Consider the following 14,084-nt stretch of genomic DNA (forward strand, 5'->3'; position numbering starts at 1 on the left):
CTGGAGCAAGCTCCAGGTTCTGAGAACAGAATATCCAAGATGCAGAACTCCTAGGAACTGAGAAGAGTCTCTGTTTTGCTTCTCCCTGCTGCCCCCTGCCCTCAGTATAAATTTCATCATTTAGAAGTATGTATATTGCTAAAGCTTTTGTGTTTAAAACCCAGGTCGTTGAAGAGATCTAAGCTGTATTTATGTAAGTAGTTAGTAGCAAAAGATTCTTATTTTTTGAGTCACTAAATCCCTCGCTATTTCCACTTTTCTATCTGATGCTCATCTTTGAAACATTTAGAGGTTTTCTGGTGAGGAAGACTTCATAACCAGAAGTTTCTAATGCAAGAGCATTAATCTTTCACTTACCAGTGGAAATATTTGTTAAGCTAGAAATACTTAAACAACTGGTATTTGCTTTTTCCTCTTTTACAAATGATTGTTGAATCAGTTTGTCTTGTACAGTTCAGTGGATTTGGCTAGGGAATGAACTTGATTTATTTGACATTGAGACCAGAGAGAAAATGAAGGATGTTTTTTTTCCATGGGAAATGGAGGACCTTGAAAGCCAAGTAACAGTAACAATTGAAGAGCTCAAGTGGGTTGGAATTGAGCTGTTTTGATGGAGGGTATAGTTAAATATTTATCGCCTGGGTTTAAACCTCTCTGAATTTTATAGTATCCTTAAATCATGAAAAAAAATTATGCGGATCAGTTTAAGAATGAAACTGTTTAGCTAGAGACTAAGAGAATGCTTTATCAATTCTTTAGCAAGGACAACAGGGAGAAAGATATCAACTCATCAACCCAAAATATTAAAGGTTATTGAAAGAAACAGGAATTTCCTACTATTCTATAGATGCAGAAGGCTGCATAACAGTTATGGTGTTAAAAACTTATGGTTATTATGCTTATGCTCAGGTAACATCTATAACAAAATGCTGAACCATATTTCAGAATGCCAGAATTTGGGCAGCAGTGAACATCCAAATAAGTCTCTTGCCAAGAAGTTTGCTGGTTTATTGGCCAGTCTCATATTCAGCTGTGTCCATGTGGGGTGGTAGCTCATAGCTCCTCCTGTAAAGGACCTCTCGGTCTTTATTTTTAGATCAGAGGATTAATAGACCACATCTCTGAAGCCAGAATGTAACTGTGGTGAAATTCACATTCAAAAGACTGTTTTCCAGTGGTTCCTGGGTAAGAGTGAAGTTATCATTCAATCCTTAGGATGACCATGCAGAATCTACGATGTAAGAATGGCAGTGCTTGGTCTAGTGATAACTAAAGTGACACTGCTGCTCCACCTTATCCTTCTTTGTGCATGGAGACTGTCCTGAGTGGTCTCCAAATGCCCCTTCCAACCTCACACATGCTCTGTGTGCATGTTCTGATAATGCCCATATTTTATAGACTGACACATTGGAATATGGTGCTTAAATAATTTGTGCCTGGTACATCTGTGTGTAAGAAATAAGCTGGTCAATGCTTGAGGTCTTTGGTTTTAGGCTGCAAGATGTCTGAGCCCAGCTCTGAGATCTTTGATTTCTCCATGATTTTCAGGAACCAAAGGAAAGCTGTAGTTCTCTAAATTATCTTTCTTACTGTTTTCAAAGACAGGTGAAATGTTTACTATTCTCCAGTACTGAGGGACTTGTGTGGTCACCATGATCTCAAAAAGGTAATAGCTGGGGAGTAGCCTTGCAATGCCATCAACAGACTCTCAGATCTACAGAATCAATGTAACTCCTTGTGTTCTGAGAAACTACTGGAAGTATTAGTTCTCATTGTATCTGTTTCTAAACACTTTACCATAGTAAGCCTTAAACTTCAGTAATTTTATCCTTTATTTTCCTGCTATGTGCTTTGTTCGTTTTATTTGTTACTTTTCTGCTTTGTTTCTGAAAATGTGTTGCTTTGTTTGGTTTCTAGTAATTTCTTTGTTTATACGATTATAATATTTATACTATTACACTATTTATACTAGTTATACTATTAACATGCTCGTGCTGACCAGTTCCTTTTTATTCTTAGAAGACTTAAAGGAGATAAACTTGAGATGTGTGGGGTTTTTTTCTGTCAAGAAGTTCTCAGATTCTGTTCCATGAATTGTTTTAGCAAGGAAATACATGTTTCTGGAAGATAGAGATTCAATTTACCCATGTTCACATCATGCTCTTATTTGGGTGAAAATTGTGAAGAATAATGCATGTAAAGTTAACTTCAAGACTCCTTTAAATGCAGTTTCTAGCTCTCCTCAAGTCACTCTCAGAAATTGTGTAGTTTGACCACAGCTCACTGACTGCAATGAACGCAAACAAAAGGTTTCACTTCTCTTCTAATATCCAGTGTTGTAGTTCAGAAAAGACACTCTAATTGTGATATTAGATACTGTAGTCACTACAGTATCTAATGAAAAAGATACTGAAAAATCTTATGTTTCAGAAACATCACTTATGGCTAACATACACTTTAATGGTATTGCTGAAGGCATTAGAACTGATGTTAGGTGATGAGGTTGAGAAGAGAGCAAACCACTGCCTGTGCTCTGAGGGTAACAAATCTTGTCATAGTGGCTATATTACATAGATTGTTGTAGTAGGCATGGTTGTTTCATCTTGGTTAAGGTGTCAACCTCTAAAAAAAATTCTATACTAAGAGGAAATCAACACCTATACACCATGGCCTTAATGGTTTTACCAATTTGTAGTGATTGGTCTGGAAACACTAGGAAAAAATAAGCCAACCAAACAAGAAAAGCAGGCATACAGTGTATAATTTCATGCACATTCTTATAGTTTGTTATTTTTGCTTCTGGCTACCTGAACACCAGTTCCAGGGGTCAGATAGAAAGACCCATTACTTTCTACAACACACAACAAAGGCCTATACAAAGTAATTTGTGATTAAACTGGAAACAGAATTTATATTTCAAATAGACAAGATGCACTCATGTAACTACATAACCCTTGAACTGAAACAAAGCAAATCTAAAATGCTGACATATTTTCCATTAACTCAGGCTTAGCATCTGGAAAACATAGCTCCCAGAGCCAAGCACAGCCCCTGTCTTGGCACACAATAAAAGCTCAGTAGTTTGTAGAACATGGAGGGCTTGTGCCATATCAGATAGCCCATTTCCAATGGCATTTTTAGACAAGGTAGAAGATTGTCTCATGGAAGAGTGTCTTCTTTTCCTTTGTTGGAAAAGAAGAAAGAAAAGAGAGAAATATGCAGGTATTTTAAAGGATTACATTAAAAATATATGCATATTTGGGAAGATCGGTTTGGTGTCTTTAGTCTTTGGACAGGTTAATTTTTAAGTACTTGTCTTTGCAAGTTAAACCTTCGGCTGTTTGGTGCAAACTTTAACTTGACATGGGCTTCCCAAGCTTTATGCATGCTCTTTGACCCGAGACTTCACACCTTCAGGAAGACATGATCTTTGTAACTTCATCAGTCAGGTGTGTTTTGAGCCTCCTACAGTTTGATATAGTGTGACCAGCACTCTTATTAAAGTTTCAGGCTAGAAACCATTCCTACTCAAGTTTCCACTCTCATCAGCTGGAAAGACACCTGTGTGCTTTTTGAGGAAAACCTTTCAGCGAGAAGAGGTGGCAATGCATAGGCACATTCTGCCTAAAAGCCAACCACCTTTGCTGATCTCATCTTCCTGCTCACAAGTTGCATGCATTTTTCAAGGTTGGGCACCCAGCCTCTACTCCTACCTCCACTCTGTGCTGGTGTGATCGCACTTTGAGTGTTATGTAGAGCTCTAGGCACCTTAATGTAAGAAAGGTATTAAGCCATTAATGTCCAAAGGAGGGCACTGAAGACAGCGAAGAGCTTTGAGGGGAAGCGATTCAAGCAGTGGCTGAGGTCAGTTGGTCTGTTCAGTCTGGAGGAGACTTGAGGGGGGATTGGGGTTGCCAACATCCTCACCAGGGTAGATGATGGACCAGCAAGCACTGATCTCTTCTCTGTGGTGACCAGTGACAGGACCTGAGGGAATGGCCTTGTTATAAATGAAAATTTGTCCAGCCAAATTAAAATTAAAAAATTAAAATATTTATTTTGCAATTCAAATTCTATCTAGCCAGCCACAAGGAAAGAACACCACCGAGCCCAGTGTCGGCACTGGGTGTGCAACAAAGAGTCAGCCTCAGCAGAGGTTTTCCTCCATGCCCACACATCTCCATCCTGGCACAAGCGGTTTTTATAGGGAAAATTCCACCTGAGTCCAAGATTTTGGCAGTCAGTCCTTTCTTCTATTCAGAGTTTCACAGTTTGATGAGATTTCTTTTCTTGGCGAGGAGGCAGAACAATTTGAAGGAGGTAGAACAATTCAATGTTCAGAGTTGGTGAATCCCTTGATGAAATTTATGGGAACGCTGCATTCACATGTATCTGTCCAGAGGATTTCCATGATATCCCTCTCAGGTTGTTCACATGATGATCAGGCCTGGGCATCCCAGTATCTACAGCCATCTCCAGAGAGCCACATCCTTTTATGTGTAAATCGGGTTTCAACAAACACCAGGTTTCGCCTGGTTGTGGGGGACTCCTAATACAAACGTGTATACTCCACCAAATATTCCACATCACATATATCATACTAGAAAAGGCGTGAATTATATCTACCACACATAACAGCCTGAAGTTGTCTCAGAGGTGCTTTAGGTTAGATATTAGGAAAAGGTTCTTCGCCCAGGGAGTGGCTGGGCACTGGAACAAGCCCCCCAAGGAAGGGGTCAGAGCACCATGAAGGGTTGGACAATGCTCTCGGGCACACAGCGCGATTTTGTGGGGTGTCCTGAGTAAGGACAAGAATCGGACTCGATGATCCTGGTGGCTCCCTTCCACCTCAGCGTACTCGGCGGCTCTGTGAGCGGAACGTGGCTCGGGCGGGCCCAGCTCTGTCGGGCGGCTTTCTAGAGATGCATAGGTGCACAGTGACAGAAAGCTCGGCAATAAAACATTTCCAGACCCCCTTTCGCCGGCCCCGCTGCCCGGGGGAGGGAAGGAGGGGGCGGCCGGCGCCGTGCCCGGGTGAGCGCCCCGCGCGCATGCGCGGCGAGTGCGGCTCCTCCGCTCGGCTCCGCTCGGGCTGCACTCGGCTATTTCCGCCTCTTTGTTTTAAACTCCGGGCCGAGCCCTTTAAATCCCCCTTTTTTTTTTTTTTTCCTTTTTTTTTTTTTTTTTTTTTTTCCTCCCTTCCTCCCTTTTTAAAATTTTCTCGGGAAGGGGAAGAACGGCGCGGCGTTTCCCCCCTCCGCCTCGCCTTTCCGCCTCCTCTGCTCTCTGCCCTGCGGTGGCGCTCGGAGAAGGACGGGCCGGGCAGCGGAGGGTCGGCGGCGGCGGGGGCAGCCCCCGCTGTAGCCCCGAGCGGCGGCCGCGCCCCCCCTGTCAGGTCAGTGAGGGGCTGAGGGCGGCGTGGGGGTCGCGGCTTTGCCCCGCCGAGGGGCCGGAGGGCAGCCGGAGGGGCTCGGGCATGGGGCGGGCCCGCCGCTCCCCCATCCCCGCGGGGTGTTCGCGGTGTGGGCTGCGGGGTGAGCGGGGCCGTGAGGGCCGTGCGGGTCTTCTCGGAGCTGGGGGGGGCCGCGCTGGAAGTTTCGGGGCGGGCGTGGGGTGGTCGCAGGAGGGGTGGGTGGGGGTTTTGAGGGTTTCTCTGGCGAAACTGTCAGGGAGTCTCCGTGGGCAAGGGGAGAGTCTGTCCCTGTGCTGCCCACCGCGGGGAAGGTGGCTCTGGGGGGAAGGAAACCCTCACACCCCCCCTGCCCCACCCGTTCTGCCCTCGGGAGGAGCTGCCGGTTGTGTGGAGGGGCCTGGGCAGGGGGCAGGATCCCACGGCTGGAGGAGAAAAGGGTCTCTTTGAGTGGAGGGGTGAAAGATGGCGTTTCCAGTAAGGTGGAGATAGAGGGGACATGTCCCTTGGGGTGTGCGGATTCAGCCTTGCAGGTATGTGGCTGTGTATCTGAGGTATGAAGTTGTGAAAAATGGGAAATTGATTGGTACTCACAGGGGCTGGAATTGTTTTACAGTTTGAAGTCTTTAGTCTGTTTTACAGTCTGGAGAAAAATATACATATATATCCTCACATCCATGTATATACATGTAAATGTATTCGGTATTAAGAAATTTGGAAACTTTTCTAAACCACTGAGTTCTAGTAACTTGTGGTGTCATATTTGGCCTTTTAAGTTGGTCACTTCTAGCCTGAAAGTGTTGGGTGTTACTTCAGTGTCCTGTGTGGAAAGTTCTGTGTGTCCCAAAGTTAATAAGGTTCAAAGGAGGCTTGATTATTGAGGCTAATCAAGTGCTTGGATGTTCTTTTGCTACTTCACATATTTGCAATTTCTCTGTTTTTTTTTTTTTTTGGTTTTTTTTTTGGTGGTTTTTTTTTTTTTTTTTTTTTTAATGGTTACTAAACTATGCCGGCTTTTTGTCAGATCAGTTTAGGCTCTTCCTGCTTTCTGTATGAAATGCATGCCTCTGAGAAACCAGTTCAAGAAATTCTGGTTTATTACCCCTACATCCTCTGGAATGTTCTGAAAATATTTTCTTTGGTGTTTTTTCAAAATAATACTGTGTTATTTTCTTCCACAGTATCACAGAAGAATTAAGTATGTGGATGAAAAGCTTTGAATTAAAAAAAAAAAAAAAAAAAAAAAGAAAGTTGACATAAGCTTTCATGTTTAAGGAGCATCCCGTGTGTGTGTCCTCCATTATAGATTGGTTTTGTTTATACAGCATGACAATTAAGCATATGGTAGCTATGTTGTTAAGAGTTGTTTTAATACTAGCTAGTGTGCTGCTAAAAAATTATTACTAGTTATTTTGGGGTAGGATACTTGTGAACTTTTGTGTTCATTCTTTTATTGGCAGATCAGATTAGAATGTCAACTGTGATACTCATCATGTGTCTTATAAAGGTGCTCTGAAATTCCTAAAAGTCTTTGGTAACAAGGTGGATAGAAACCCAAACTTTGTATCCTTTCAGTAATGTTAATGTTTCTTTTGAAGCCATTCTTTGTAGACAGTTTATAATGTGTTTAAGGGAATACAGAGGCTGTGCGGAACCCAAGATACTTGGTGGAAACACATAGGATGCATTAGGAGAGGGTCAGGCGACTTTCTAGAGATGCATAGGTGCACAGTGACAGAAAGTTTGGAAATAAAACATTTCATAAACCAGTTTTTGAGGAAAATCTGTTGGATTTCTTTCTGTGGGCTGATGTGGCTGCTTTGGTCTTGTTACTCTGCTGTCACCATAGAAAATCAAGACTAAACACTTGAAAATGTTTTAATAAAGTCGACTTAGAGTTCGTAATTATCCTAGCCTAATAGTAATGCCAAGAATGGCAGAAATTAATTGCTATGGTATCTTCTGTCCTGTCTACTTACATGATTTAGAGGAGGTCATCTCAAAGCTTTATATTTGAGATACAGGTGAGTTTTCTCATCAAGAACCATTCTACACTTACTTTAATAGCTTTTGTTTCTCTTTTCCCATATGGCCATTTAATCTAGGTAGCTTGGCCTTTTTAGCTTTTATCATGTAATGAACTCCCAGGACTGAAATAATTCTGGATTAAATTCCTGAACTCCTTGGGTAACACTGTGAGAAAAGTTGAAGCATTTCCTTTGAAACTCTTTAAGCGGAGCTGCTAAGCTCTAAGCTACAAAGTGGATGTGGACATGATGTTTTAAAAAGCGTGCATGTTGATAGCCTTTCACTCTACAACTACTGTTTTAAATTACAATACTGGATTACAAGAAAGTGTAATGACATCTTGTATTTTATAAAATAAATATTTTCTCTGCGTCTTGCTTTGGAGATACTGTCATTTGATATATGTATGTAATAAGTCAGTAGATACTAAGTGGAAGTTTGTTTTGATAGTAACATTTGGAGATGCAGTTGATTTAAGACTGTCAGCATTCCTGAGAGTTTATTAATCTCAACTGGTCTCTTTTTGTCAGTGCTACTAAAGATGTTTAGTGATTAAACTTCTCTGATTTGCAGAGTTAGGTTTGCTGTTATATTTAAAGAAAATGTGGAGGAACTCAGGGCAGTTTGACTGCAGTAGGTTAGAAGCCAGGCAGAAGGTGCCCATGTCTTCTAGCTTTCACAAAACTTACTTAGAAGCTCTGCCTTGAAGTAGTTTTGCATTACTTACACCACCCATTTAAAAATACAAGCTTTCTGTATTAGACTAGTATTGCAAGTTTAGCTAGTATGTGAAAATCTTACATGCAGTAGAAGAGAAAAAAGAAGTGGGTTATTCTTAGTTAAAAGCAATCTTACCTATTGTGATATGTAACACATTTTCATTGCTAACTGAAGAAACACTATAAATAGTGGTTTGTTCTATAATTGCTCTGGAGAGCCTAGACAAAACTTGCTGCTTTTATCAAAATTCATAGAATCATAGGACGTTTGGGTTGGAAAGGACGTTAAACATAATTTTGTTCCAGCTTCCCTGCTGTGGAGAGGGACACCTCCCACTAGTTCTCCTCCCAGTTCTCAGGGCAGCATCCGAATTGGCCTTGAACACCTCTAGTGATGGAGCTTCTCTGGGTAGCCTGTTTCAGTGCCTCACCACCTTTACAGCAAAGAATTTCCTTGCAGTATCTAAACTAAACCTCCTGCTTTCACTTTGAAGCTATTACACCTTGTCCTGTCAGTACATGCTCTTGTAAAAAATCCTTCTCTTTTCTTGTAGGCTCCCTTCAAGTACTGGAAGGCTGCTGTTAGGTCACCCTAAAGCTTTCTCTTTTCCAGGTTGAACAACCCCAGTTTGCTCAGCCTTTCCTTGTAGGAGCTGCTCTAGCCCTCTGATCATCTTGATGGCCTCCTCTGGAGTTGCTCCAACAGGTCCATGTCCTTCCTGTGCTGGGACGCCAGAGCTGGATGCAGGGTTAGGGTTAGACCCATCTGGGATCTCACCAGAGCAGAGCAGAGGGGCAGAATCCCCTCCCTCACCCTACTGGCCACCAGCAGCACCCCCAAGTCCTTCTCCCTAGGGCTGCTCTCCATCTGCCAGCTTTGCTGGCTCTCCAAAGCTTCCAGGTCTGGATGCAGCTCTGAGCTCTTGCTCAGGAGTCCCTGAGCTTGGGAATCTCCCTCTACAGCTTGATCTAGTGCTCACCCCCACACTCACCTCAGTCACTGCAAGTGATGCTGCCTCATTGTCTGACTGAAAATTAGCTTTTCTCAAGTTAATTTTACTGAATAAGTGCGTCTATACTTAAATCAACAGAATATTAAATTGAAATAATCAATGTGGTGGGAACTAATTGGACTGAAAACCTTATGTGCTACTGAAAGTTTGATTGAAGTTTGTAGAGACCTGAAGTTTTGCAATCATACCGAAGAGCCAGCATTGTAGGAGCAAATAAACGAGCAGTGAAGTTCTTCAATGCCATTATTTTCTTTCCCCGCTCTGCCTTTTCTTTTTTCTCTTTAATCAGAAACAATACTTTGGACTTGGAACTTCAAACTATATGTAGGAACTCAAGGGTTTCTTTATTCGTTTGACAAATACAACACATATTTTTCAAAAGTAGGGGGTGGTACAGATCATTAAAGGTAGGGGGAATGACGAACTCTGGTGAGCTCAAGTTACTTGTTCTTTGTGCCAGAAAATGACTGTTCTCACAGTTATGACTGCCTCTTTCAAATCACAATTATAAGTTGATGGAGCCAGTGGGGGAAATTGTTGAGGGGGTGGGGGTGAGAACTGGAGTAAATCAAGGTATAGGTGGTAGCATTATGATAGTGCAGGGATTGTAAGAAAGGAATATGCAAGAGTGATAATCAGTCTTTTTTGTAGTTTTGTTGCCAGTACAAGAACTTACTTAAACTAGCTCTGACACTGTTTTTCATCTCTGCAAAGTGTCATGGAGAAGACTTACTCTCCCTGCAGACATTTCTGATCTTAAGAGATGATTATTTTGTATTCTGAATTTTTAACTGACAGTAACTTATAACTTTGTCTACATTAAAAAGGTTTGTACTCTGGCAGCAGTAAAGATTCTTCTGGTTTGATACTGAGACTGTCCTTATTGCTGGAAACTGTTGCTTTATAAATAGTGTTATGTTCATTTTGATTTAAGACAGAAAGAATTCAGTGTATATTTGGTGTCAATGAGAAAATGCTGTGCAGTACCTATGTAATTAGGAGAGGAAAAGTTAATTTTTTAGGTTAATGGAATGAGTTTGATGTTTTTTGCTAACTTGCAAATGGCTGTTTTGTCAAGATTTTCACTTAAGAACTCTTTTTTTCTCTCTAGATAACCAGACTTCATACAATAACTACTCTAGTTGATTACTATCCAGTAAATCACAATTATTATATATAATGCTATTTTGGTGCAAATTTTGATATTATACCACTACAGGTCATTTTTGTTATTCTTTTACAATATGCATGCAAACAATACAGTGTTTGTAATCAGGAATGTAATTTTTCATGTGGATGTGTCAGTGCAGTGTCTGATGAATTTTCAGGTAATGTGTTGTGCTGGACAATTTTTTCTGGTTTGTCACGTGAAATAAGAAGATGAAAGATGCAGTACAGCTGGCTAAATTATAAATTCTTTATTTATGAATAATTGTATGTGACACTTATTGTTGTATTTGAACTATTGAGTACACAGATTGGCATAATAAAAGCCATGGGTCAGTTGCTTACTTTGTTAAAGAACATTGCTAAATTTATTTTAACTAACTGGACAAAATGTTTTCACAATAAAAAATTATTTGTTGTACTAGGCAATCAGTAGAACAGATTTGAGAAAGAGAATTTTTTGGATTTTTTTTTTTTTCAATCTAGTGCCGTATTTTGTTCCTTCAGAGTGACTTTTCCCAAAAATCATTGGAACATGGAGACATTTAGAAGCTTAAGCCCTGTCTTGGCACTAACATCAAGATGGTCTGGGATCCTAACTCCTGCATTTCACATTTTTGTATTTCATACTTTTTTGTTGTGATAATAACTGGATTTTCTTTAATTTACCTTTTTTTTTCCCTTATATATAATTTATGTTCTGGACACAAGGACTCAGATATTGATTTCAGGATTCAAAATAGGAAGAGGTAAGGGAATTTTTTATGTGCTGTGTAAGTACCTAATCATGCATGCTGCTAAAAGTATATATGCCCCTGTTCCTACATCCAAGTATTTACATTTTAGAACATAACTTCTGTTAAATCTGTATCTGTTAAAGATACTTCTAATAGAATTTCATAATGCACTGTATCCAAACGTGTCTGCTTAATGCTTGAAATGGTTTTCTTTCCATCTTTGAGTTATTCCTTTCCTCTGAGGTCTGGACCCCACACCAGTGTACCGTGTTTGCCTGATTACTTCTCTCTGTACTTTGGAAAGCCCGCCAGCTGCAGTCCTGCAGCAAATTATTAATCTTTCTTGCTTTAGCATTGTACTAGTTGCTTATTTACTGTCTGCTTTTTAAGTTTTACTGAACCTTTTTTAGGAAAAAAGCAAGCATAACTTGTTAAATGCTCACTTAAAATTTCTTTTTTGCATGTGCAAGTTGTTCTTGCCATGTGCAAAAGACTACACCTGTGGAAAAGTTCTGTGGTGTGGAAAGTGTAGTAAAAAATTACACTCTTGTGTGAAATCCGTGGTTTTACAGAAAAACATTTACCTTTTTTAATAACATTTGCATGGATTTATTTAATTTGTTGAATGAAATAATTAATTAAACTATTTTTTCCTGTAGCACTTGCCTTAAACTAATTGCAAAGCAGACTTCCATCTTAAATCAATTTGTGCTTTAAGATCATATGTTTTTTATTGGGTTGCCATAAGATGATGATTACTTCGCAGATATTTAGTTCAAAAATTGGTAAAATAAAGTTCTCTGATTTATGCTTGTTCTCAGATAAATTGCAGATGGCCAGTATTTTTCTATTTTCCATTGAAAAAGTTACATAGGCCTTTTCTATGACTGAAATTACTGTAGTAATAATATATTTTACCAAATGTTTCAATCTAACTAATGTTGAATAGGAGAAGTTTAATTGAAATGCTTTTTAATAATATGTATTCTTGTTAATAGTACTGTTAGACTTGGTAGCACCAGAGTAAGTAATTAATTTGCATGTCAGTTTATAAATTTTCTGTTTGCAGTCTTGTACTTTTCTTTCTTGATTGACTAGAATGAGGTAGAAATCCCTCCCAAGATCAGGTTATTCTGCAACAATTTCAGAAGGCTTGTGTTTATATTGGTAAAATACTTCATTTGCCATTTTTTTTTGCCATTGGCCACAGGAAAAGTAGCCTAGACTTGTATGAGATTTATTGTAAGTGGCACCACACCAGGTAAAGAGGACTCCAGGTGGAGCAGTTTTCTTCTTTTCACTTTCTTGCTTGTGAGATTCTTTCAAGTTTTGATAAAAGTCACCAGAAGCAGTCTGTACACTGATCTATGTGGTATTACTGTCTTAGAAATTCACAGGTGTAAAAAGTACTGTATTAGTTGCAGTAATTTTTAATGTAACATTTTAAGGATAATCTTAAGATACTGTCACTGGAAATTGTTTATCTAGATCTGTTTTCTCTAATCTGTAGCAGTTATTCAAATTATGTAAGGTTATTTTGTCCAGACAATAATAGCTCTTGGCTTGTGTGATTATGATTTTCTGACTAAAAATGGCTGAAATTTAGACAAGGTTTTGCAGATACAGGGAGGATAATACTTCATTTTGTTTCCCATTGGTTTTGGTGGTTTTGGTTTTTCTTTTTTTATTGGACAAAGATGTATTTTACCCTGGCCTTTTTTCTAATTTACTGAATTTATCAATGCTATGAATTGAAAATAATTGTAGGACTAATTCTTTATATAAGCTATTCTTGATCAAATATGTAAATTGATTGTGGTCTTCTTTTATTGGTTCCCTTAGGGAAGAGAAAGTACATCCTGCCCCCATTCTTCAGTTCCTCTCTCCATCACTCCACCAAATGGGTCAAATTACCTTCATAGTGGAACTTGATGTACACTTCCAAAGCCAGTGCTCTGTCAGAGCATTTGTTCTCCAGTCACAAGCATTAGTTGCCAATGAATTGAATTTCTGGAGGAGTTTGGAAAGTGTCATAGGCTTTTTTTTTTTTTTTTTTTTTTTTTTTTTTTAATCTTTGGTATGGGAAATGTAAGGTGTAAGTGCATGAGAAAAGTTTCTGGAGTCCTCTTCTGTAGTTTCCATTAAGCCTGATGTTACCGTAAGATATGTTCACTGTAAGAGTGAAGACAAGGGAAAAATGAGCTGCTTTTGCTTCTCCCCCAGATTCCTTAGCCATTTAAGGCTTCCCATAAGTAACCTTCTTTTCGACTTACTCATCCATTATCACCATCTGCAGAGTTTGACAGTTTTAGCATTCAAATGAAAAAAAACCCAAATTCAGCTCTCTTCTCCCAACTTTAATCTAAAACCAAGGGAATGAATTTTTTTCTTTTTCCTCTGAAATTACTTCTTTCTAGTATGAAGAGACCTATACATGGTAAATCCTGAGAACAGAAAGTCTTCCAGATGCCCAGGATTTGCTTTGTGGAAATCGCTGGGAGACATGGTCCTTTCTGACCGTGTCAGCCAAAACTTTTACTGGTGCATGCTTGTTGTGATGAATGTTGTGTTCTGAAGAATGAAGGGAAGCAAATGTCAGTGTGGGTGTCATCTATTAAAAAATTATTGCATTTTTGATAAAGTTGGTAAGTTATTTTGGTTGTCTCTTACGGCATAGTTCAGTCACCAAAAGCAGGTCTTCATGAATTGCAGAGAAGGACTAAATTTAAGCCTACAGATACTACTAGCAGACTGCAGTAGTTAATAACTTGCAGTGAAAGATTTTCATTTTTTTACTGCAAGTCATACATCCATCCATTTGAAATTTGTTTAGGAAGCAATAGGGGTGTATGAAAATGATTTGGCTTTAAAAAAAAATCCTGAAGGTAGTTTAAAAGTGTGTCTGGAATACAATTATTAAGATAAGTAGCAGAAATAGTGTTTATTTATTTACTTATTCCTTGCATGGGCTGTCAGGCTGGATTTAAGCTGAGTCTTTTCAGAGAATAGT

The 14,084-nt window shown here is 39.5% G+C and overlaps 1 protein-coding gene across 8 annotated transcripts in view; it reads left to right on the forward strand.

Moving 5' to 3' along the window:
- Nucleotides 1-5,175: 5,175 nt before the first annotated feature.
- PCGF3 (polycomb group ring finger 3) overlaps nucleotides 5,176-14,084 on the forward strand; it is a 56,003-nt gene continuing 47,094 nt past the window's right edge. For 5 of the 8 annotated variants that reach the window (XM_041711121.2, XM_041711122.2, XM_072922907.1 and 2 more), the window contains exons 1-2: nucleotides 5,256-5,395; nucleotides 11,049-11,086. The gene's annotated coding sequence lies outside the window, so the exon portion shown is untranslated. Of the gene's footprint in view, nucleotides 5,396-11,048; nucleotides 11,087-14,084 lie in introns of all 8 variants that reach the window. The other 3 variants (XM_030257626.4, XM_030257628.4, XM_072922908.1) reach the window with 2 other exon arrangements.

Source organism: Taeniopygia guttata, chromosome Z (assembly GCF_048771995.1).
Source record: "Taeniopygia guttata chromosome Z, bTaeGut7.mat, whole genome shotgun sequence".
NCBI classification, from domain to species: domain Eukaryota; kingdom Metazoa; phylum Chordata; class Aves; order Passeriformes; family Estrildidae; genus Taeniopygia; species Taeniopygia guttata.